Below are 27,202 nucleotides of genomic sequence, written 5' to 3'. Positions count from 1 at the left end.
TAAAATTTTGATGTCAAGAAGCAATCACGATTTCTGTCAATGGTAATCAAAACTTAAAATGTGAATTTCAAAATATATTTGTTAGTATTTGTAGATTGGAAACTGTTTAAACTACATCTCCATAAATACTTTTTGCTTTTTTTGGTCTCAAATATTTAAAATTGTATTAGCTAATAATCGAGAAATTTCACCATCAAATTAACTTTTCACATTTTCCTTTTTCCAATCAGTTTTTCCAATTCTATTTTTAGTTTGGTTTTGTGTTGGTGTCACCAGTCGCAGTATATGTACCTTGTCATCAGTTGTCATTTTCGTTATCAACTTTAGAAAGTGAATGGAAAATATTGAACATTACTTCAATGGGAAATTTGAATCAGTGAACGTTTTGTTTTACAAAGTGGACATTAGAATGAAAGTAATAATACAGAAAACAGAAAGATGGGCTTTTTTGGAAATTGCGAAAATATTAGTATTAGAAATAAAATAATATTGAGATGGAGAAATCTAACTTTATTCTTTGGAAACTCGCTAAAAAAAAGTTTCCCTGGAAAAGCTATACAAATTTCGGGATAGTTCTGCCAGGATAGCCGAGCGGTTAGTGGCGTGGCCCTCAAAGCTAAGATCTAGTATGTGGTTCTGATCTATAGGCCTTTGATATGAGAAATTTTGGAGTAATGTACTAGTTCCGTCTCCGTCCACGATACCTAATTTGGTGGCTGAACGTCAGACCTGGCTTAGTAAACAGGCCTTAAGATGGACTTCCTGTAAGTCTGGCTAAAAGTTTGTAGAAAATCCAGTCAAAAGTGCTGTGTAATATCTCTGACCGGTTTCGAACTTCATGCATCATCATAGCTGTAGATTAATCAGTTGGTTGTAGAGATTTCAACTCTATCTTTACCTTTCGCTCTACACTTGCTGTCGACTGAATGAGGGAGGTTTACAGGGTGCCTCTAAATAAATAGCATTGACCGATTTGGGATTCAATAAGCATACATTCTGCGGTGGATAAATTCAGCGATGTCATCCAGTCAATCGATGTTTCTTAAAATTTGCGATTTCCGTTTTCTTGATTAAATAATAAACAAATATTAGAACCTTTTTTATACCTATTTATATACCTCCCAGAAGACGACGATTTTACGGAAGAAGAAAAACGTAATCCTCACAAATAACAGTTGAACGTTTGTAACACCAATTGTCGATGTATCAAATTTGAACTTACTGTGATTTCACTTTTTGAATTATTCACACCACATTCACAATGCATAGATACTCAGAAACAAACAGAGAGGAAGAGAGGTGGGGGCTAATTGGAAAAATCCATGTTTTCTTGTTCGCTGCATCTTAAACGTTGAATCCTCGTTGAATACTTAACATAAGAATAATGGGATCGATTGCAATGCTTCCTGTTAAGAACGTATTGACCCCCCTCCATTAAGATACAAAAAGAAAAATCCATTGCATAACCGGAAGTGATTGAATGAAACTTCAGGGGTTTAGAGTATCCAAAATGGCGAACTCTTGTTAATAATCAATGAACACTCTAACATTTTAGACAACCACATCAGATAGGTATTTTAGATCACTATAGATTGTGCTTTTCATTCACTTCCTGTACACAAATCTAGATCTACGAGATCTAACCCACTTATGGAGTTTCTATAAACATTCCAGCCTACTTGTATTCGCTTCGGCAGTTACAAGTAGGCTGGGATGTTCATAGAAACTCCATAATTGGGTTACATTTATCCATAACTCATATAATACATAAGTGGGTTAGAAACATGCCAGCTACTTTTTAGAGAGTGCTTATAATGACGCTAAATCCACGGCAACCTAAATCAAGATGTTATTAAAATAAAATTAACATTTAGATTAATGAATATCCAATATTAATAATGTGAACGAAGTTTGCTCAATCAATCATTGTTAAGTCAACTTAGTTCATGCAAAATTATTTTTTTTTTAACATTTTCACCTCCATCAAGACGTGTATATATATATATATATAATACATACCTTTATATATATAATTGAACCCTACACACTACATTATATACTGAATCATTCTGAAGAAAGAATTATAACCAGTTTATGGTTGCCTTTTTATGTTGCCGGGACAACCCTTTTATCTAAGACTAAGACAGATGTTGGTCTCACAACCCAGAGGTTAACAAGTTATCGTAGTTGCATAAAGGTCATATTCTAGGCATTTTAATTTTTTTTTTTTTTAACTGAACATTTTATAACTGTAATTTTTTATGACTTGATCATTTGCTACTTTCCCATAGCCTCTGCAATAATCTTTTTCTCACCTGAGTGTGTGTGGTTACAGTAGCTACTAATTCCCATCAGATCCTATGAATTATATGGTTACCTTGTTAATAAAAAGTGGTTTTAATTTTTTTTTTAAAGTCATGTTTGGTATGTTTTATTAAATTTATTGTCTTTTTAGAAACTTTCTTAACGTTTTGATCAAGGCAAATTAATTATTTTTAATATAAATGAAAGTCAGCATGATTGCAATACTTGAGGGAAGAAGACGGAGCAAAAATGGACTTGTTTTTCTCCAGTTCTTCAGATTTCCCTTCTTTTTTTTCTCTCTCTCTTTTTAAATTTTTTTTTCCTTTTTTCACTTTCTAATTACTGTGAGGTTCATTTTTAGAGGATCAAGGAGAAAGAGCTTTTATCCTTGTCGAGTGTTATATTCGTCAAGCTGGAAGAGTAGTGGGAGAAAGAGTCCTCTTTTTTTCTCATGAAGAAGGGAACAATAGCCTGGATATAACTAGTCTAGTACCTCATTAGAGCAAACACTCCAGCCGCTGATGTCGCAGCAGCCTTGGTCCTGGGGGAGCCCCTATTGTCTTTACTTTAATCCATATGCCACCCTCATTCACCTAGCTTGCCTTTCTATCGCCTTCTGTCAGCCTCTTTGCCGCCTCTCAGGCTTTTTTTTTTTTTATTCTGTAAGTTCTGTTCTTTTATACCGCCTCTCATTTTGCGCTCTTTACCATTCAACACTAAGCATTTTTAGTTTTTATTATTTAAAAATCTTTATTGATGGCAGAATATACGTACATTAGTTATTTATAAACCATATTTAAATTTTTAAGATTACTGTTTTGTTTATTTTGTGTAAAAAATGTCAGAAGTAGTAGCGTTATCTGAAGTCATTAGCGCCTGGAGCTTCTTTCGGTGCATTGCCGGCCTCTGAACTGTGTTCTCTCGTTAAGGAAAACATTGTTACTTACAGCTTCGAAGAAGAGAAAATCTGATGGCCAGCAGCTGGTTTTGAACCCAAGATGTCTGCGAGAGAATCCAGTTTGCTAGCCCTTGAGCAGATGCCTTATCTCACAATTAGTAATTGTGAATTTCTTTTTTGTTTCACATCTAATTAACGTGTAAATTTTCTAACGTGTTTATAGTTACTTGTAATTTTTTTTTTAAAACTTCCTCAAATGTTGTAAACTTTGGCAGGAACTTTCTCTTATTGAGTTCCAGATTTTCAACCAACTTCCGTTATATATCAGCAAAGATCTTTAGCGGCCATTGGCTGAGTCCAATCAGGAGGGATTCTTTTTTGTTTTCGCAAAACTCTCCTAGAGTTTATGTAATGTAATAGCAACGCATGGGCATCTTCCATCTCTGATGTCTATCCTCGCATTTTCTGATCGCCACAAAATTGAAGACTGTTCACAATCACATTCTGCTCATTGATTCTAGATTAGATTATATTCTTAAAGAGGGGGGCCTTAAGGCCAACGCCTCCGCGACCCCATGGAACTATTGTGACTCCCAGTACTCTATAGCTCCTGGGAAAGCTCTTATCTCTCCGAGGAGTAACTTCCTTAGCCATACATTCTAACGTGGTCCTATAAAGTGGCTGTACTGTCTGGCGTAAATTCCTTCTTCTATTTTATGACAATGGTGGAGGAAACAAGAAGAAAGTAGCAGTGAGTAATTTTTGGAGGCACGTTTCTTATGTGGTCTAAGGTGTGTAGATGTAGGAGCCTCTGGTGTACAACTGCAGGCGAACTCTGTCTATCTTGTGGTTACTTCTAGTTACTGTGGCTCCTATAGCTTTTGAGCTATAGGGGGATTAGTGAACCATCATAAGTTGAGTCACAATTTGAATTACTTCGCTCACCGATAAAAAGTAAAGTAAAGTAATCGCCTGGTTTTTTTTTTTCAGCCGGGGGCTTAACGTCCAACTACCAATTAGGTGTCTTGGACGGGGACTGAAGCTCATACTTTACTATAAACAATTTTTCTGTAACAAATAAAAAGTAGCTACACGCGGGATTCGACCTGGGGATCTCCCACATAAAAAGCCACGCTCTTGTCCACTAGACCTCGATAATTAGCAATCAAAATTTGATATGCTCGCAGTACTTTCCTATAGCTAGAAAGTTAAAATCAATATTGGTTACACACTTTACTTCCGCAATCTTCAGGTTTGAATTGAAATATTTCAAAAATTAATTTTATAAATGCCTATATTTATGAATCTAGCTAAAGGTTTGCGTGTATAAATATCAGAGGTTATTGCGTCCGTGATCTTGGTTAATAATTGTCTAATAATAATATATACATTTTTTTTTTTTCTGCAAACCAGTGTTTTATTTTTCTGGTAGCACATATTTTTGTGCATATTAAAAACATCTGGCAGTGCCTATGGCCTAAAATCCACTAATTAACATTTGGATTTAAAAAGAAACAATGGTTAGCTTACGTATGTTAACAATAATTAGGTTGACAGTAATTGTGACATCTCATATTTCCTAATTCGAATATTATAATTAGAGCGGTGATTCTAAGGAGGACAGAAACGTGGCTATCTGATTAAAACTGTCCGGTAGGACAGTTGTATAAGGGTTGATCATCAAAAACTGCACGAAAAAGCGTAACGTTGAAAAACACCCAACTTTGACAATTTTTTTCTCTTTTTCTATAAAAGATAAAATTCCCAAATTTTCTTTAAATTATAGGGCAAACCCTCCTTTATAACTGCAATTTTTTTGTAACAACCCATATCTAATAGGTTTCGAGAAAAAAGTTGCCAAAAATGAGCAAAAACGGCTTTTTCAAAAAATGTTCTTGTTCTTGTTGTTGTTGTTGTTGTTGTTGTTCTTCTTCTTCTTCTTCTTCTTCTTCTTCTTCTTCTTCTTCTTGTTACCTTTTTTGTAAACAACGTAGCGCCTAAACGCGTGAACCGATTTTCATGAATGAGGTGTCATTCGATTCGGAATTTTATGTAGATGTGCCTTTTGGGGGTCTCGATCCTGTACATTGAATGGGAGAGGAGTTAGCCCCCTTTATGTAAGGCCCCCTCCAAAATTATTATTACTAATTACTCTGTAAATCTTGGTCCGATTTTGATAAAATTTGGTAGGATGATAGGGTTAGGGCTCCTCTACGTAACATTAAAGCGACGATCTGCTCTTACACTTGTTAAGGGGAAGTATAGCAATCGTTGCAAATTATCGACACGTGAACCAATTTGCATGAATGAAGGGTCATTCGAATCGAAATTTTGTACAGATTTGCACTTTAAAAGTCTCGACGCCGTGCCTCATAAGGAGGGGAGTTTGCCCCACCCAAATAAGGCCCTTTCTAAAACTATTATTACCAATATTTCTATAACGCTTAGTCCGATTTTGATAAAATTCAGCTCGAATAAGTGGTTAAAGCTGCTCTACGTTGCTGATGCTCTTGCACCTACTAAGAGGAAGTACTGCAATCATTTAAATTATCAATGAGTGAACCGATTTAAATCAATGAATTGTCGTTCGATTAAAAGATCTTTGCCTCTTTGCCTTTTAGGAAGAAGTACTGCAATCGTAGTTTATTTTTCTTACTCCTCTTAAAAGGAAGTACTGAAATCGCAGTTTAATTTTGCTATTTACGTACAAATACCTTCCTATGCTATTCAAAACGCTTTTTCAAAAAAATTGTTATTGAGGATGGTTTGAGGGAACGCAACTATAATCATTCTTTAAAAAGATCTCTCCAGTGGTAGTTACGGTTCCGACTTAACACCTTATCGGATTATAATGATAGAATTGTTTATTCCAAATTTTAAAAAAATCTGTAAAGAAGATATGTAACTTTGTAAAATAAACAAAAAGGAAAATCTATCCAAAAGGTACAAAAATCTCCTTAACAAAAACTTACAGTTTAACGATACACAAATCAGCGAGTACCCAACATTTCATTAATACTTCATTAATAGTTAAGTAATTCTACTGCATTAATTTTCATTAATAAGTTATTTTTTAGAATTTATTAGATGTCACAGACCCTTATGCTGGCCACTTCATTTATAATATTTTTTTGTTATAATTATGATAAATCACATAAATATGTACATGCATGTTAAAGTAGAAAAAGACAGTTAGAGTAGGCTACTGTCTTGAATTCGTCTTACCGAAATATTCGTGAGCACAAATAACACACAGTTAATAACAAGTAGATTATTCAACAACAATTATTCATTTCTCAATTGTAATTTAATTTAGTCCCCCTAATTTTACTTATAGTAAAATACTGGAATAATTAGCTGCCCTAAAAATATGCATATCTTATTTACTTTATATTACATATATACAACATTGTGGGATGAATACCTAGATTGAGAATGTAATTGAAGAAAACTATATTATTTGCGATAAAGCCAGATAATTATTACCTATTATTATAAACGTTTGACTACTACATAAAATAACAATTACTTTAATCGAAGAATGAACTTAAACCGACGATTTTTATTTTTAAATAAAAATCAATAAATAAAATAAACAAAATCATTGATGTAAGTTTTTTATAAAAAAAAGTTTTGAATTTTTTAGCCTCATAATTTTTTTTTATTTTTTATAACGTTTTTCTTTTCCACCTGTAATTAATAGTTTCATTATTATAGATAACTAGATATTTCAGTCAATCTACAGTGCTACTTGAACATATATTTTGTAGACGAAAATGGCCAGCATAAGGGTCTGTGACATCTAATAAATTCTAAAAAATAACTTATTAATGAAAATTAATGCAGTAGAATTACTTAACTATTAATGAAGTATTAATGAAATGTTGGGTACTCGCTGATTTGTGTACCTTTTGGCGTTTAATCAACCCTTATACTTAACATTTTAAACTGTAAGTTTTTGTTAAGGAGATATGTAATAGAAATGTAATGATATGTAAGAGAGATAGGAACCAGTTAAACTGTAGAATAATTGGAAATATGCCTTGTCTAAGGCAAGACTAAGACTCAACAAAATAATTCCAATCTGTGCTTACAATGGTCAAAAGATATCGATTGAAATGATGATCAATTCCACAATAATTATTAAATTTGGTTTTTACACTGTTATCGAATCAATCGTAAAGATATCGGGCATCGGTGAAGATCCGCCTCATGTCGAACAAAATAGAAATAAGAATGTCCACATTATTTATTATTTTTTTCTGAATGAAATTAATTACGGAACTAATAAAAACTATGACTGGCCAAGTTGAAGCCTGAAGTCACCTGGTTGTTAGCGATGGTTGTCACCTGCTATTTTATCATTTCTCTTTAATATATATTAAACAAAGCACCTGCCACTGGCTACTCCATTTTTCTTTGTTTAACTTAATTGCATTCCTTTTTAAGTAATTGTATAGTTTCATAAATGTTTTAATATAGAGTCTTCAAAGAGGTATTTTCTAGAGATAAATATATTGAATACAAACAGGGGCGCCACTTTAATTAATACTGAAGTTTTGTTAGCGGCTAAGAATAGTTTGTTGAATGTTCTTAGTTTAATGTTTTGAAATGGATGTTCGTGATGATCTAGCCATATAATAGACAAAATTTAGCTTAAGATCTGGAATTTTTACTGAATACTTCCGGCGATATAGACATAGATAGACTATTCAGCCTTACGGTTGATTAAACTGGAGTTTACGTTCCTTGGCCACGTATTGACCGCCGTTTTCCTGAAATCTGCATGATTCGAATCTGACCATTCGGTGTTAAGTTATCCCTGAGACATCTCCATGCCATTCCAATCTCTGGTACTTCATAGAAGAGTCTTCTCCATCTCAAAGCATACAGTTTCCTATTTGTTCTTCTTCTTCTTCAGCAGCCATTCTCCTATATCGGTTATTCTCTTGAGTAAAAACTACTTAATCTTAGTGACGATTATACTCATGTATACCCATCGATAATACCCATGTGTTCTTTACTGATGACTCTTCATCCTTGGACTGCCCATGCTTTCGCTTTTTCTTCTTTGTTTCTAACAACTAATAGAGTCTAAAGAAGAAACGTTGAAGATTGAATAAAATAAGTTTCTCAAGTGATTTCTGCCACTTCCGTTAATTATAAGGTACTGTGACTTCAACCTTCAAAAGGGTTTAGGGTCTCTTTGATTGAACGATACCTATTAATATTTCTTCTGATTTACCTACAGCATCAGGTATCTACACTCTTTTAATCACTGGTTTTACCTAATTCTCGCTGTTTTCCTCAGTTTTTCTTTTCTTTTTTTTGGCCTCCTTTCACTCAGTGGGCTTTACTTCAAGACGTAGAAATCAGCTGCCCATTACTTTACATTTTAAAATGAAGGAAAATGCTCCTTAAAAAAAAAATACACCAAATTTAGATCAATTTTCCCATTAGCGTTAAAATCGTTCAAAACTAAGATTGACTTCTCCATATTCCAAGTATATTATCCATGACAACGAATTGTACACCAAACTTCTGCTTTACAAAACAGTATTTTTAGAAATCTATTCTATTATTAAGTTAAGCAGTGACAACGCCATCTATATGCAAGTTTAGCAACTCTTTTCCTTAAGTCTAGATTTCCGGTCAAAATATAAATTAAATTGTTAGATAAAATCTATTTTAGGAATCAGTAGATAAATATTTCATAAATAAATCGTTATTTATCAACTATTTAAATACATTGGCATCCATGTATTTTCCCTTTGCTAGATCCTTTTTCTTTATTGCTAGTCATTACATTAAATTGGGTATTCACTTTGCTACACAATGGTTATAAGAAATAATAAATAGCTCACATCAATTTACTTGATCACCTCGTTCTGCCTACGTGATATTTGTTTGCGTATTCGGCCGGAAGTCTGAAGAAGATTGAAGGATATTTAGGGAAGTTATTAATAGTTAAATTTTAATCAATGACATATTGAAGCAAAACGTGTCAAAAAAAGAAGAAGATGTTTCTAAGAACTTTTGGAACCATTCAATATATTGATGGACGGAGATGCTTTTCTTCAAGGTTTCTTTTTTATTTTTATTTTAATTACCTTTATCTTTGACGCAGTCGGTTACCTTTTAGGGCACTCAGGAGAGAACTGGTTCCAAGGAAGGTGCGTCACATCTTTTCTTTTTTTCCCTTATTATTCATTGACTTTTTCTCTTTAATAAATGGGTACCGGGAGATAATGCTAGCACCCCAGGACTAATAACTCATCTACCCATCCATTAGAAGGCTATTAGTAGTTTGGGTAATTAAACGTTAAAGGGGAATAGAGAGAGAAAGACGGAGGGCAAAAAAATTCTTACTCAAGATTGTAGTAACTGATCAATGATGCTTGTTGATTGACTAAAGGGTTATTTGTTTGCTTTTCAGTGCTAATTAGCTTGCTCATCTAGATAGATCTTCCCCAGTTATCTGTTGGTAATGTCCTCCACTTTGCGTAGATGGATAAAGCAACTACATGTTTGTAAAGTAGTTGATAATACCTTAATATAAACAACGTCATTAAGAATCAATTTATCCAATTGTGTGTAGCAAGGGAAGTTGCTACGTCTGTCCGTGCTTAAAAACTTCTCAGCTTACTTCCGTTACGATGGTGGTGCTAAAAAAAGGAGAAAGAAGTACTTAGAATATTATTGGCTGTACCTATTTCCTGTTGTTATCTTATTCTGTAACTATAATAGTTTTGCAGTTAGGGTATTAAAACTGTCCGATAGGAGAGTTGTATAAGGGTTGATCGTCAAAAACTGCACGAAAAAGCGTAATGTTGAAAAACACCCAACTTTGACAATTTTTTTCTCTTTTTCTATAAAAGATAAAATTCCCAAATTTTCTTTAAAATATAGGGCAAATCCTCCTTTTATAACTGTATTTTTTTTTTGCAACAACTCAGATCTAACAGATTTTGAGACAAAAGTTGTTTAAAATGAGCAAAAACGGCATTTTCAGAAAATGTTCTTGTTGTTGTTGTTACCTTTTTTGTAAACAACGTAGCGCCTAAACGCGCGAACCGATTTTAATGAATGAAGTGTCATTCGATTTGGAATTTTATGTAGATATGCATTTTGGGGGTCTCGACGTTGTACATCGAATGGGAGAGGAGTTAGTCTTTGGTCTAAAAGTTAGGTAATGCTTATTTTTATATTTTGGGAAGGTTTTGCAAAACCCTTCAGTGCAGTTTTATTGCCGATCAGGTCGAGGTCAGAATCAGGTAGTGAACATTTTTATTAAATGTGAATTTCTCGTATTATTACGATAAAATAAAGAAAAAAATCCCTTGGCCAAGTTCTTGGAATCGAATCAAGTGCCACAAAAAATATTTACTTTCATGCCTCTAACCACTCTAATATTCGACTCTTCAATTATTTATTTTGCAAAATCTTTGTACGAAATTCAAGATGCACACAGATTCTTGTGGCCCTAACAACATCAACTTCTTTCCTGAGAATCCTAGGCTTTTCTTGACGTTCAACTTTCTCTTTTACCTGTTGCAAAACGACTATTGAGACCAATAATGTCCTTTCAAATAAAAGTAAAAAAAATAATAATAATAATAATAAAATAAACTCTACCTGTTACAATGTTCTGCCAATCTGAAATCTACCAATTATAATTCAACTTCCACCTTAAGTAATCGGAAGTAAAGCTTTGATTACTTCACAATATTGAATTCTCAATTTCCCAAAGTATTCCGTATCGTTGGATTAATAACATAGAATATACATTCTCCAAACAATTTTGCCAAGCAGCGTTATTAATAATGGTGGTTAAAATAAATTGAGCGCGATTTGCTCTCGAAACATGAATTTACTGCTCCTTTACTCTTAAATTATTGATTAATCCTTCATTATAACTAATATTAAATAGATTTTTAAAAATTCTACGGCTTTTCAGTGAATTGAACAATCAATGGTACATTTGATTTTATCAAATCTTTCTCCTTTTCTTATCTGTATTCATTTAGTAAACATTTTCTAGAAATACGTGTCTGAAAATGAGCAAAAATGGCATTTTCAGAAAATGTTTTTGTTCTTGTTCTTCTACTTCTTCTTGTTGTTCTTTTCTTGCGACCTTTTTTTGTAAACAACTAGTTTTAAGGAATGCAAAGATAGCTCTTTTTTGTTCTTTTTTTTTTTTTTAGCCACAAATTTGGTAATTTATTTACAGGACAGATATACTAATTTCGTCACTACTCCAGGCTATCATGGTTCATTGCAACATCCAGAGATCGGCCTCCTTCTTATTGGCCAGATAACCCCTATGTCTTGTCCAATCCAGCTATGTATTTCCACTTGATAGTCTGCGCTACAAGCACTTGCAGCTTAAACTGGGTTAATAATAGCATGAATATGTTCAGCTAAATGCTGAACCTTTCATTGAATTTCTCCAGAATCTTTTTTGAAATATAAATCATTCTTGGAGATGCCCGTATCTTATTTAAATAATCCATGTAATTAGTTAGCTTGTTGGCTGGCCGGTGAACCATTTTAAAAACCAACCGTTACTATTTTAAAATGAAAAGATTCAGTATAAAATTAATCCAAACAAATGTAACTTTAGTTTTTTTGGAGGTTGTGCTTGTTTCACATATCAAAAACCAGTCCAATTTGAAATATAAAAGAACTTGATCAAAATTAGTACACGAGTTTCAAGTTGGATTATTTTTTTCTTAAAAGAAAAAAAAAAGAAATTATGCCCGGAAGGGACTATTAACTGTACTACGTACGGCCCACTGTTGACATTTTTAGCGATATTTTCGGCCTTACACTAAGGAAACTACATCTAATTTATAGCCATGATCTTACGCTTCCATTGGCCTATTTATAATCCATTTTTTTTGTCATAAACCTTTTTTTTTTTGTTTTAAATTATTATTTTGCCATTTTGAATAAAATTTGGGCGTGTGGCTTTCCCTCGTCACTGAACCTATTTTAGTGTTTTAATATGCGACCAATAATTACCCTCATAAATAATGTTCAGGTCGATTCTTTGGATGTAGTAGATAGCCATCGAAGTTTCCATTTTGTTCAAAAGGTTTTGAACGGTTGATCATCTCTTTCTAATCGACCGTTCACTTTAATATTCATTCTAATTCTTCGGATGTTAATTTATTTAATACAATTTTTCTCCTTCCTTCTCTCTTCGTGAATATGTAATTAAATCTATGACGTTAAACAAAAAAAAAAAAATAAAATAAAATAAAATATCTCTCGTGTTTGAGACATCCATAATTAATTATTTTATTTTTTATATACAACTTTGTCTTAAGCTATTAAATTATTATTGTTATAAAACAAATCTTAGGCGGCAGAAAATTCAATCTATTTTATCTTTAATAGAAAACCTATTGTAATTAGTCTGGTAATAGAGTCTTTTGAGACCTAATTCATTTATGAACTCCTGTTAGAGCGGCCAGGAGAATATAAAGATTTGAGGAATATATACAGGGTGTTCACTTTAAGACGGCTCAAATGCATTTCATGCTTAAACGGTTGATCTGAGCAAAAAATGGTAGAGGTAAAATTTGTTGCCCGTCAGCTTTAGTTTCAGAATATGTGACTTGATTTTATATTCCTGCCCGCATACACGGCTGACGCGCGACCAAAAGTGAGGATTTGTAGTTGACCCCCATTTTCATATATACAGTTTTAAAGAGTACAAAAAGTTATGAAAGAAACCGGAAACCGCAATTCGATATCTTCAAAATCTGGTATTAATTAACCATATTTCAATTTTTTAACTTGTTATCAAAGAGAAAGAAGAGCAGGCGATAGGTCATTTCTATGTATTTTTTTCATCCCCTTTCTACTGAAAATATTGCTAAGGCAGTAAAGCTAGTATTTTTCTTTATATCGGGAAATAAGTATGTTTTCTGAGTGATTTTTCTAAGAAAAATCAAATGTTAAGAGCTTTAGATGTTCTCAAGCATACACAAAATGGCTAAAAATTAATTTTACATCTGTTACAAACAAGAAGGATTTGGGAATTTTGGGAGAGTTGCGTTTAATTACTAATAAAATTGGAAACCGCCTGCCACATATCTAAGTGATCAATATCTTTCATGTAAAGGATCAAACTTATTTCTTAATTTATCAAATAATGCACTTTACGCAACTTGTGCAGAATGTACTGTGCCTTCAAAGGTGCCTTCTCAGATACAGAGAGCAGTTGATAACCTCCAGGCTTACCTGGCTTGCGAGCTACAAATTAGGATATGAATGAAGTAGTGGTTTTAACACTTCTTGCGCAGTAGAAGCTTTAATGGATATTTGGATACTTCCGATAGAAGACATCAAGAGCTGTGAACACGAATTCTACTTTTTTAAGTTTCCCGCTTCACCAATACTATGTTTATTTGTGCGGGAGGGAGCGGGATAATCTCAATGGAATGTGATTTGGTCCATAGTGTTGGATAAGTATCTGTGATTTCGTCCGTCGTAGTGCGCATGTCTGGCCAGTTTCGAATTTTCATGCAACATCACAGACAGATAGTAATCAGTTTGTTGTAGAGATTTCGACTTCTGTTGTGTTTCCGCCTTGCACTTCAATTGTGTTCGTGTAGAACGGTGCGAAAAAAGTTGGAAATAAGTCCTTTTTTACACCAAAAGAAAGTAAAAATTGGCATTTTTATTCAATTATAGTAGATTATAATTGCTGTAGAATAATAAGTACTTCTTTTCCAGCTTCTAGATAACGGTTATCTAATGGTGCATTCTTGTTGGGATTCTCATAAATAAGATAAATGGAACATTATCTGTGTTTAAACTTCCTCTTTGTACAAGATTTATTTTTCTAGCCTGAAGTTCATGTTTTATTGTTGTTTAAGTAATAAATTAAACTTAATTCTGACCTTCCCAAACAACAGCAAGAACAACAACAACAACAGAAAGGTTAAAGTTTAAAGCCTAAATTGTATCTCTTATCAATCTTGGGTTCGTTACAAGTTTGGTGTATAAAACAAGAAAGTTTTAGCGTCATATCCGTCGTGTTACAATCTTACACGTGTACACTTTGGCACAAAATTCATTGGAAAATGTTCTTCCGCAAGGAGAAGTCAATATTGATGAAGTGATTCTATGAGAGTCAAGGTGTCAAATTTATGGAATAACTAAAGATACATTCATTCAAGATAAATAACTAAAGAAATGTGACTTAAAAAGAGATAAAAAAACGGATCTTATCTCTTTACTCGCATACCCAAGCCAATATGTGCGAGTTTACACACGCTATATTCTAACACGCACTTACTCTCAATGAAAACAATGGCGTTTGGAATAAAATATAAAAAAAAAAAAGAAAAGAAAAAAGTACATAACTTTCGTCCCTCCTCACCTGGAACTGCTAAACCCTAAATCCATCCGGCGCCCAACTTGGTGGGATAGATTAATTATAGCTAATGTGGGATACTTAGTTTGTAATTGGCTCAATGTTAGTTATCACACTCTGGTGGTGTTTATCTGTAGCTTTTGGGAAATTATATTTTTAGCTATGTGAACCTCAAGAAGTACTATGTATTGGTTTAGAGGTGAGATTTCTGCGAGTGATGTCACACGCCAACTATACTTTACAACAATGTTTATGTTTCACAAATTTCAAACTCCAAGTATGACGTATAGTTACAGCGTAGATGGTAGCCATGTAGCTAGAGGATTTTGGTGTTAACGAGTCGTAATTATATAGAACATTGTTTTATGATCCATTAAATTATGAAGGCTATTCAGCAATTTAAGCACGCAAGCTAATAATACTTAGCCAATGCAGAATGGCTGTCGTCAAGATATTGTTACTGTAAAAGAGGTGTTCTACCATTATAATCCTTCATATGGCACAACGGGCAATTGGGCTAGCGAGTTACACAAGTTTTACGGTGTTGATACTAGTGAAATCATAGTGATGAGCCTGAAGTATATGCTCATTGGCGGTTCACAGAGAGTCGCTTCTTTCGGTCAAGAAAGACAACCAAAAGTTAATCCTCGCCTTGCTTCCTTGTGTTCTTCAAAGAAAACATTGCCAGGTGGGCTGGTTAGCAATATTGGTGATTCGGTCAGTAGTTGGACGGTACCAATCCGCGCCCGCTGTTTGTCATATTTCCCATTAAGTGGCAGAACCTACTAAGAAAACATCTCCTTACCAAGATGCTGGTAGCTTCAGAAAAACCAGAGACTGTATAAGCAATTGCCAGTAATCGCAATTAGTGTCTGTTCTTGACGGTGATAATGTTGCTATTTTGTTAAAGTAATGTAAGAATAGTATTTTTTTAAATTAATTGTTAAAAAATGTCACGGGTGTGACAGTCGTTATGAACCAGGAGGTGGCGACGACCGAAAGTTTGGAAACCACTGCATCACCATTAAATTTAACTTTACTGCACAATTTACACATTATGGTCAGATCCACAATCGATCTAAGTACTTGGGGACCATATTTAGTCAAATAACTAGTAGATCGCCAGTATATTTCCGATTTATCCAGTTTCTGAATATAGTGATATTTAAATAAATGATGTAATTAATTTTAAAAACGCGCCTTGATTGGTTCCCTTTATCTGAGTCATCCACTTTCTTAGCCTTGATCTTTTCTTCATGTTTATGGAAATTGCAATCATTCATATCCGGTCTCTGATATTGACATTTTACAAAAGTTAATTTAAGTTAACTTAAAAATTGAACTAATTTAGTCGGATCCTAAAATTTTGGACAATATCTTCTCTTTTTTTAAGGCGTTAATCACGAGAATCGCATCGCCTTAGATTTGTATGGTCTGTATTGTGTAAAGTTTGTCGGTTTGCCTATTAAATCATGTTTTAGAGGTTAGTAGTTTTGAGAAAATCAGATATTGTTTCTTTGGGGCTGGATTCATCGAGTAGAAGAAGTAGATCATATCACTTTGACAGTGCTTATCAAGTACTAAGTGATTTCCAAGAAAAGCAGTTTGTTAAAATGTGGTTAATAGTGAGCTTTGATTTTATCTATCTCGTTAAGTTCGGTTACTTCATTTTTAGTAGATTGAGACTATCTTGCATCTTCAGATTTGTTCTTCAGGTTTGCCTAGAGAATTTAGAGTAGCATAGAAGTAAGTAGGAAATGTGTAACTCAAATTTCGATTAGAAAAATATCACTCTAACGTTTTTTTTATTTCATTATTTTATTTTTTATTTAAGGCACGCCAACATAGGATTAATAACAATAATAATTATGTTTATTTAGAAACAAATTCAAAAACAAAATATTGTCAGAGGACCCTGACTAAGTATCAAAATAATCAAACATTCCTTCAATTAAGAAACGAAACACATCTTAGGCATGGTCTTAGTCCGCCTGCCAAGTTGACTCTAATCTATTTATTAAACATACTAAATTTACAAATATTTAAATAAATATATAATAAAACATTTGCTAAACTTCGGAACTGAACATATTATTTCAAAATTAAAAATTAAAATGATCTATTAAAAATTGCCTATGATTCCAAGCTGATACTGTATACAGTTTGGACCAATCAAGGTCATTCAACTAGAGAATAACATTACTTTTCTCGAGTTTTCTATTTCCCAAGAACTGTACTCTGAACTCCTTTGGAGTCGGATATTCCCTAATAAAATGGATGATATCTTCAACCGCTCCAAGATTACAGGAGAGAACAATCAAGGCCTATTTTCATCCCTGTTTACACTAAAATTTTAGTTAAACAGTGCGCCTCTCAGCTTCACACTGTTTCCAACATAGGATCATTGGAACTTTTCCCAGTGCACTGCCGGTCTTCTCACAGTGTTCTCTTGTTACTGACAACACTTTCCCCTTGCCGGACAGTGAGCTGTTAGAAGCTCCTAGCAAGAGGGAAAATCTAAGGGCCAAGCAGCTGGATTCGAACCCATGATTTCCGTGTTGGAATCCAAAATTCGCTAACCCACTCAGCTAATATCTTCCCTATTTTTAGTTTTATTTATTTTTTTTGAATTGCCTTATAGTTTTATTTGGACTTGGACATAATGTGTGAGTTTGGTTCTGTCTGACACTTTTATTTAAAACTTTTCACAGAGAATCTTGATCTTGATGAGTTTCTGGGGCTGCAGGGAGAGCTGTGATATCCGCTTTTTTCAACATTGTCCTTTTATTGTAGTGACTTTTATTGTAATATTTATAATATTAATGTCACTATCTATTTATTACATGTTACATGGGAATTTAATTATGTTAATTGCGGTTAAACAGTCGAGTGAATGCTCGCACCAGTTTATTAATAATTTAACAATTGAGTTGTTCTCTTTTTTTGTTTTTGACAACTCAAATTGATTACTTTTAATAATTTCATTTTGTTGTAGACAGGAAATGTTAAGCATTGCACAACTGTTGCCAACCATTTCCTCTCTGTATACAGAGATCGCTGCAGGCAATGAACACTAATCTTATACGGTCACCATTGGGCGTGGACCTATAACATAACTGATGGTTTCATAAGTCTAAAAAGCCTCTAGGCTTAACCTCCTCTGTTCATTTGCCTTTTTTTTTTATTATTTTTTTTTTTATTCCAAGTAAATTGTTATTATGGACAGTTGACGTGTATATTATTTAAAAATGGTAACAATAACAATGTATAGTCTTTTTCTGCCTTTATTGTGTTTGCGAAGTTGAACTTTATTTTCTGGTGCAGTTCACAAATAGAAATTGTCTTAAAGCAGTTTCACAATAATCATTGCATATCCATTCATCATGATTTCCACATGGTTCTCAAAGTATGATCAACTATAATATTCCGTTTCACTAAGCCGATAACCGTGGACAATTATGCCCTCAATTTCCTTTTTTAGTGACCTCCGCCACTAATAAATTCTGTGGCTAAAATTCCTGACAGTATTCCATATTAAATGTTTTTAAATCCTGTAATGTGGATTAAGGCTTGGCGTCCAGGTTTTAACTGTAGTTCTTATCGTACCTCCGGCGAACGAACTTGTGGCCATTTTTTTTGCCAGCAATTCTTTTTGCAGCGCTTCAGCAGCATGGAACTCGAACAGCCAGTCTCCTCGTAACTGTATTTAGGAAGATTAACGTTACTAATTTTCTGGGTATACTTAAGTTAGCTGCAAATTGTTATGAATAAGGTAGCCAAATTTGCTATGTAATTCAAGCCATATTCATCGCTATATTGAATTACAGTTATTAAAATTATTCAAAGTTATTTTTTAGGTAGATTTATAGATGCATGTTTAACCATAATAAAATGAGATTAGTTCAGAAAATGGCCGTTTATATTGTACACTTTTTTGGCCACCTGCACCATAAATAAAATATACACTCTCTTATTTAGACCACATCATAACCTAACTTGATCCTATTTTATATTCAAATCGAAACGTTTCATTTAAAAAATAAAATAAATAACGTTATTTTATGCCCTATCCTGTTTTCCTTTCCTACTTTGCCCAATTTTTATAGAATTGTAATTTAGTTTACATTTTTTACTTCCGTTCTCCTTAAAAAAAAAAAAAATTAAAAAACTCAAAAAATGATATTAATTTGACCGACTTTTTCGGTCGTTTGAATTTCATTAACATTTTGAACACGTAAAAGGAAAAGTGATACAAAGAATTTATATATTTTACTGGTTTCGGCCAGTCATTTTATTTATTTATAGCAAATACAGTTAAAGGAACAGGTTATGCTATAGAAAAGCGGAAATAGTAAGGGATTTTTTTAAAAAAACTTTACCGTTTTGAATCTGATCTATTCTAACTTTCTTTATTTACTTTTTGATTATTTGGCATTGGAAATCAAATTGAAGTAAAGAGTTCCAGTTTCCTTCAATGTACTCTTTTTAGATATAATTTTTTTCAAATATACTCCGACAATAAATCATTCAGCACACCGAAAATCGGGGTTTTTACTTACGCTAAAAGGCGCCACAGTAGCCGAGCGGTTAGAGGCGAGACCTGCAAAGCTAATATGTATTGTGGTACTGGGTTCGATTCCCGGTCTTTAGGCCTTGGATTTTATTTAATGGTTAATAAAAGAAATTTACAGTAAAGTACGTTTGCTAGTCGCCTCCGTCCACAACACCTAATTGGTAGTTGGACGTTAAGCCCCGCCTGAAAAAATAGGCGATTACTTTACTTTACTTACGCTAAAAGTTCTGCTTTAATGTCAATGCTAGCGGAAATGGTAAAATTAGGGATTATGGATTAATTTATTGAAAAATACAAAAGAAAACTTTGTACGATTGTTCACTTAAAAATTCTCCATTGTTTAAGATTATTTGGCTGTTATTTAGCAATAGCTGTTTAAAAATTTAAAGCAGAGCAAATTTTGTTTGTACGTATACAGGGTGTTCAGCATAAGACTTCGGGAGGCGATTCTGGGCATCATTTGCAACAAAAAATTCTATATAAACTATGGCTCAATTCGGCTCCATTTTATAGATATTTTTAATTTTATGTTTGTTTTTTCAAGGTATTACTACTTTTTAGCAAACAGTTGTCTATATTTCTCAAACTATTAAAGCTACAGCAATTTCAATCAGCTCATTAGAAAGAAGGTTAAATTTCCTTTTAAATAAGCTAATTTATATTTGAAAATAATCATATTAAGTACTTCACTTTGTGGCCCAAACATAAGAAATAGCAAGTTTCTAATTTTTTTTTTCAAAAAAGCTTTGACTTCATTTTGCTCAAAAATATTGTATATGTAAAAAAACGTGCACTATTCATTAAAAAAAAAAAAAACATCTACAGACAATCACCTTTCGAAAGGTATACAATGCATTGGGGTTATTTTAAAAAATTGATGCAGAAATCTGTGATAATTTGCAAAAAAAAAAAGTAGGCGTCAAAACAGCGTCGGCATTATGAAAGGAATTCGCCTACCATAAGAAGTATATAAATTGATCAGAATCATCAAATCCAGTACGATTTTTTATTTTTTTTTTTGCAGATGTGTAATTTAATAATTAATTTATTTAAGAACTATATTCAAAAGTATAGAATTTCTTGTTGCAAATGATGCCCAGAATCGCCTCCCGAAGTAATGGTTGTCTTATGCTGAACACCCTGTATAATGTTTATTACTCAAAATACGAGGAAACGTTAATCGAATCTACTGATAATGTTTTTCAATCGAAACTAGAGTACTTTATTTTCAATTGCTGTATTATTTAAGTTTTAGATCTGTCGAAGAAATCTCAAAGTATTTGGTCTGAAGTTTTCTTTTTTAAACAAATCCCAACAAATTTTTGTAACTAAGGAAAAAAAAAATAGATTGTTACATATGCTGTAAATATCAAAGTACCCTCATATACGCCCAATCATGTGGGTGATTAGTAAGGTATAAATATTTAATACTGATGCATAGATTATAGACGGACAAACATATACAGAACTTCTTCTTGTACGAGGGGGTACCCAAAAAAAACCGGAATTATTTTTTAAAAGCTATTTATTTACAAATTTTTTACAGAACAACCTTATCCCCTTCAAAATACTCTCCATTACAACTAATACATTTGTCCCACCGGTGCTTCCACTGTTCGAAACATTTTTTGTAGTCATCTTTAGAAATGGCTGACAGCTCCTTCTTCGTTTTTTTCTTGACCTCTTCAATGTTGTCAAATCGGTGACCTTTCATGCCCTTTTTCATGCGTGGAAATAAGAAAAAGTCGCACGGAGCCAGGTCAGGCGAGTAAGGTGCGTGGGGCAGCGGAACCATGCCATTTTTAGCCAAAAACTGTGTAACAGAGATGGCTGTGTGTGCAGGTGCATTGTCGTGGTGGAAGAACCAGTCTCCTGTTTGCCACAAATCGGGTCTTTTTTGGCGAACACTATTGCGCAATCTTTTCAAAACTTCCAAATACAAGATTTGATTGACGGTCTGACCTGGGGGGACAAACTCTGAATGGACTACGCCTTTAGCATCAAAAAAGCAAATCAGCATTGTTTTGATGTTTGACTTGACTTGACGACATTTTTTTGGTCGGGGTGAAGATGACGTCTTCCATTGGCTCGACTGTTGCTTTGTTTCTGGGTCATAACCATAGCACCATGACTCATCACCAGTAATGATGACCTTTGACAGAAAGTCTGGATCAGTTTCAAGCTGTTGTTTCAAAGCACGACATGTTTCAACTCGATGTTCTTTTTGATTGTCAGTCAGAACTCGAGGAACAAACTTGGCAGCAACCCTTTTCATCCCCAAATATTCCGTTAAAATTCGCTGAACCGAGCTCCAAGATAACCCACTACTCTCTGACAGTTGATCAATTGTCTGTCGACGGTCTGTGAACACCAGCTCTCGAATTTTTTCAACATTTTCGTCGATTCGGGCAGTTGATGGACGTCCAGAACGAGGTTTGTCATCAATCGACATGTCGCCATTTTTAAACCGAGTAAACCACTCGTATACTTGAGTTTTTCCCATAGCGTCATCTTTGTAAGCTGTTTTCAACATTAAAACACTTTCAGCAGCATTTTTGCCGAGTAGAAAACAAAATTTCAGAGCTGCACGTTGTTCACTTAAACTTGCCATCATAAAAAACGAAAAAAGAACAAAACAGCGCTGGTAAAAACAATCACTGCAGATGAACAGAACAAGCCAGGCAGAAAACACAGGCAGGACTGAACTGGCAAGGAATTGCGCTATACACGTCTAGCGGCAGAAATGCGTACTACATAAGCTCCATGCGCGGCAACGCAATTCCGGTTATTTTTGGGTACCCCCTCGTATGTCATATTTAATAAATAATAAACCATTCTGATATGTGTCCCTTTGAGGCAAACATTCTTTATGCTTTAGTTTTATTTCCAAACAGTAACAGAGCTTTTAAGCTCCGTTAAACTTCTCATCTTAAACCACTATAATTCTTTTTTTTTTACTGTTATTATTATTATTATTATTATAATAGCCTTCATCTTAGATAGTTATGTCATATAATTTATGTTCACCTGTTTAGCATATTGTATGCTGAGGAAGAAAGTTTAGATAGATAGAAAGAGATGTATGATTTTTTGAGAGAGAGGGAACAATAAGCCAGTTTTGGGGGCAGGGTCAGGAATATTTGTATTATTTAATTTTTATGGTGGTTTTTAATATGGAATAAAACAGCTCCAAATATATGCATGCGGTTTTCCATTATTCTATTTAATTATTTCTTTTAATCAAGATATTTAGGCATGTGTTTGTATAATATAATAACCATCAAACTTGTATTATTTTCTGGACAGGTCCGACTTTTGTCAAGATGTTTATCTTTGTCTGTCAGTCTGTTAATTACTTTTTTTTTCTTCCCGGTTGGAGGACCTGTGCTTTCTCATCTCGTTAAGTTTGCTTTTGGTTAATTTTATTCTTTGTTCTTCTCTGAATGTATTTTTAATACAATTTATCAGGGGGGGATCTTTGTTTACATAGTCATTATTGCGGCTACCTTCAACAGTCTTGGCAATTCAGCTAAATCACAATTTGGGCAAAAACCTATTACTGCACTCTAGTAACTGCTGACCGCAAGGAAATACAATTTTTAACTCATTCAATCACAAAAAGAAGTTTCGACAATTTGTATTTGTATTAGTAGAATGTTGGTTGTGTTTTATTTGTATCAATTTTCAGTGTTGGGAGAACTGTGCATCAACTGAGATTCGCAGTTTTTGATCACTTGGTTTAGATACTTTTACTAACTAACAGGTTGCTCTTTTAAATTTTGTTCCTCCATTTAATAATTGCTTCTTATGACTTAAAAGATACGACACATGGAATCATGTACGTTTTAATTCATTGCCTTTTCATTGATCATTTGCTAGATCATTTATTTATTTTTAAGACACTTTCCATTTACTCTTTGCGTTGCTATTCTCCAGACACTGTTCTCGACACAGTTGAAACTGTCGATCACCCTTTACAATTAACCCTCCAGCCGTCACGTCGGGTCATATTGACCCAGCTCATACTTTCAAGTTTTTTATTTTAATATCTATAAGGGCTGGGTTCGCGAAATTTTTGTTAATCTCTTTTTGACGTATTTTGATTGAGATGGCATAGGATTTTTTCCCGCTGCCTGCTGTAAGGGCGCTAACCCAAGGTGACCTTTTGTGCCGTTCATTTCTTAGGGTTTTGACCCAAGGTGACAGTGTGTGCCGCATTACTTTTCACTTTTGCATTTCTCTTAGTTCTTTTTTTGAAATAGCCTGAAATACGTGTCAACAAAAGAGAAAAGGAGACTCAGATGTCCTAACAGGTCGCAAATTATTTGAAAGTGATCACATCAAAGACAGCACTTCGCACGGTGTTCGTGCCATATCAGCTGTAATTTATAAGAATAACTCAACAAAGGAAAGGGAATTAGCTGATTGGTTCGTGAATACTGGATTCAAACGCGGAGATCCCGGGATCGAATCCAGCTGCTGGTCCTTAGATTTCGTCTTATAAGGAGCTTTTCCGGTGATGGACAGTGCACTGGTAAAAGCTCCGGGCGCCAGCAACCTCAAATGTTGATAAAATAACTCCACATTCAGTTGTAAAATATTTTATTAGTTACCTACCCAAATGAATAAATTAAATCGCGTATAACTATTTGGGTAGCGGGTCGGACATTACTAATTTAATAGATAATATTTCCACAAGCCAATCAGTTTAATTTTCCTGAAATTATCCAATTGAACATCAATCGTGCAAAAGATTTTCTTCGTTATTTTTTAGTAGACTTTTTTCAACTCTTACTTTTTTTCGGTTTTGTGTAATCATCTAGGAATCGAAGAAGTCCGGTAATCTACTGAAAATTATCGGAAAATTATCTGCATTCTTAGTGTTAGGGATGATAATATTTGATGTTTTATTTTAAGCCTATTTTGAATGATTTCTTTTTGTTTTTTTATGTGATTTCTATGTTTTTTAAGTTATTTATTAGCCTTTAATTTCTCTCATTGTTCTAATTGGTGTACAAATAATTGGAATTATAAATAGTCACGAAGAAGGTGTCAGTTCTGTTCATCTAAGTCAAACAACATCTTTTTTTTCTCTCCCTCTCTCAGTTAAACATGCAGAATGCAGAATAAGAATGGGGTACACGTGTGTTGTCCATCTATTGTCCAAGATATGTTTTATTGTGGGTGTTTTTGTGGGCCACGTGTCCACCATCTTCTTAGACAGTGTGACAATCCTCTCCTTTCTTGTTTGTCCTCGGCCGGCTCAATTCTTCTTCCCCCTTACTCAATCTCCATTGTATCTTTGCTCTCTACTATAAGCTGCTGCAAGCTTTCAATGTATAAGTGTGTGTTTGTGCATATATAAAGAAAATTTATTCACACAGAAGGCAGGCACACGCTACTGCATTACTTTGGCAACTTCATCCTTCTTTTGCTCCTTGGTCAGTCCTTAACAGTTTTTTTTTTTTTTTTTATTCCTACTTTCCTTTCTTCTATTCTTCTCTTTATCCACGCTTCCACACTCGGTGGTTTATCGCTACCGAATTGTATCAATGGCGTCATCTTTTTTTTGTTGTTCTTTCTCTTACTCTAATATTAAAAGAAGTATTCCAATCGTGCAGCGTGATATTACCGGAAATTACCGCTTTCTGAGTCGGAAAGAATCGTTTGTGTGTCGCTCTCATAAGGTTTTTTTGTTAAAATCAGTCAACTGAAATCCAAGTTACTGAATTATTTTGTCATTTCGTTTAAATATCTTAAAATTGAAACTATACAAGGAAACAGACATTAAAATTATCAATAAATAAAAGTGTACTCGTATACAGGGTGAACCAGTAAGTATTGTCCATAGGCCTACTGTGTGTAGTACATCTAAACTGGAGTTCAATGACGTATTGGCCAACTTCATATTTTCCTCTGTTCTTGAGTGACGTCACTTTAATTTTTTTTTTTTCTAAAATCATTACATTTTTTCCAATAAAAATGTTATTACTCAGAAAGTTTTAGTCCGAATTCGATTCTGATGACACGGTTAGAAAGACAAGATAAATTTTCTAAAAATTGATACCATTTCGAAGCATAAGTTTATTCTCCAAACAGCCTCAATCTTTCTCCTGGATACTGGAAAAATAAAAGTAATCGAAATTTTTTAAGAAAACTCATTCAGCCCTTACGTGATCATTATCAGATCTAGGTGCTGTGGCACTTTTTATAAAAGTTTCCTTATTTAATGGGCTTTCAAACGGTTTATCATTTTTCCAGGATTCCTTTTATCATCGTATGAGATTTTAGAAAAAAAAAAATTAAAGTTACGTCACTCTCAGTGACGGAAAATATGAAGTTGGCCCCAATATGTCATTGAACTCCACTTTAGATGTACTACACACAGTAGGCCTATGGACAATACTTACTGCTTCACCCTTTATAGAAATCAAGGACAAAATCATATTATTTATTTATTCAGTTATAAAGGAAAATACGCGTGCAAAATGGCGCACTGCAATCAAATATACTTCATTAAGAGCATATTTCAAAAAATATTTTTGCATTGTCGCTCTTTGTATCTCCCACAACTCAATAAAGGAGATACTCAGTGAGAGGAGCACATCTGTTCTAAATTTTCAATGAGCGGCCAGCCATGTTAAAACCTACTTTATAAATATTAATACTGCTTTTCTTTTTTCCCTTCTTTTAATTTTATTTTTTTGTTACTCTATTATTTAATTTTCAACTTCTAGTTTTGTTTCGCGCACACAATGGGGTTTTGGGCCAAAATCAGTGGGTAATTGTTTTATTTAATTTATGCTGTTTTTTATATTTACAAAAAACGGGTAAAAAAAATGAACCCTTTTGGTTAGTTTGGATAAATTACACAGCATCCACTATAATATACTCGTTTATAGTTTTTTGTTTCTAAATTTAGCACTCCCAGCTGCATTTCAGCTGGTTTTCTGTACAAAGTCTTATTGAAGAGGAAAAGATTGCATTCAATATAAACAGATTGATAGATCCGTAACGCTAGATCTTATTGTTCATCTGACATAGCACGCTTGTTCGGTTTTAGAATTCCATTTAAGGGGGGTTATCACTGGTGCTGGGGAATGAGAAATAAACCTTGAAATAGCCGCTGTGATAGGCGCTGTGTGAGAGGGTACTGGATCTCTTGGATCACAAGATCTGTGGAAATTAAGGGTAATAAGTAAGTGGAAGAACAGTCAATGGGGAGCTCAATCATGTATTTGCTCAGAACTGGCTTTAGCTGTTTTGGAGAAATTTGGGAATATGAAAATTAAGGAATGGGATCAAAAGAGGAAGCCGACGGCTTCTGATTTGTGCTCAGATTCTTAAATAAAGGTTTCGGATAGATTAAATGGTGGCACACAACTTAGGTCACTGCCCTTAAGTTTGTAAAGCTAGGTTGAGGATATAACCTGTGTGGGAACAGCTGTAATAAGTAGAGAGAGAGAGATAGACTGTTGGCCTCGTATTCATTTGAAGAGATATATTAAGGTTATCGGCAGGTTTCGACGTTTCGAGATAATTTGGCCATCTTCGGGCAGGGGTGCCCAAACAATGGCCCGCTGGCCACATGCGACCCGCTGAGGACATTTATCCGGCCCTCGCCGCACTTCCGGAAGGGACATCTCTTTCATTGGTGGTCAGTGAGAGGAGCACTATATATGTGGCGGTGCCGCAAAGCGCTGCGCTGCTCATGTACAGTACTACTTCCGATGACGCGGGATGCACGCGTCACGGCTCCGAAAACTGTGTAAAATAACAGCAGAAGTAGGTAGAAAGGCAAAGCACTATAACTAAACCGGACATTGACCATCTCATTAGCCAAAAGCAGGTCCATAATTCCCACAGAAATACTGGGCAGTTTGGTGATTTAAATTTACTTGTTCTTTATTTGAAATATTCTATTTGTTCCCGTTTTTTTTGTTTTTTTACTTTAAAATAGTTTGTTTTATAGTCCGGCCCTCCAACAGTCTGAGGGGCAGTGAACCTGGCCCCCTGGGTAAAAAGTTTGGCTTCTAAG

General features: G+C 34.0%; 1 protein-coding gene and 1 long non-coding RNA gene across 4 annotated transcripts in view; both read left to right on the top strand.

Annotated features, from left to right (window-relative positions):
• MESR6 (misexpression suppressor of ras 6) overlaps positions 1–27,202 on the top strand; it is a 906,147-nt gene that overhangs the window by 129,408 nt on the left and 749,537 nt on the right. The gene's annotated exons all lie outside the window — the stretch shown is intronic.
• The window catches only part of LOC141449991 (uncharacterized), a 200,468-nt gene continuing 186,737 nt past the window's right edge, over positions 13,472–27,202 (top strand). The window contains exon 1 of the long non-coding RNA XR_012455832.1: positions 13,472–13,876. This is a non-coding gene — a long non-coding RNA (uncharacterized lncRNA). The remainder of the gene's footprint in view (positions 13,877–27,202) is intronic.

Source organism: Rhodnius prolixus, unplaced genomic scaffold, assembly GCF_049639745.1.
Source record: "Rhodnius prolixus isolate KJV_2025 unplaced genomic scaffold, Rpr scaffold_1, whole genome shotgun sequence".
In the NCBI taxonomy this organism is placed as follows: Eukaryota; Metazoa; Arthropoda; class Insecta; order Hemiptera; family Reduviidae; genus Rhodnius; species Rhodnius prolixus.
This window is presented reverse-complemented; position numbering and strand designations above follow the sequence as displayed.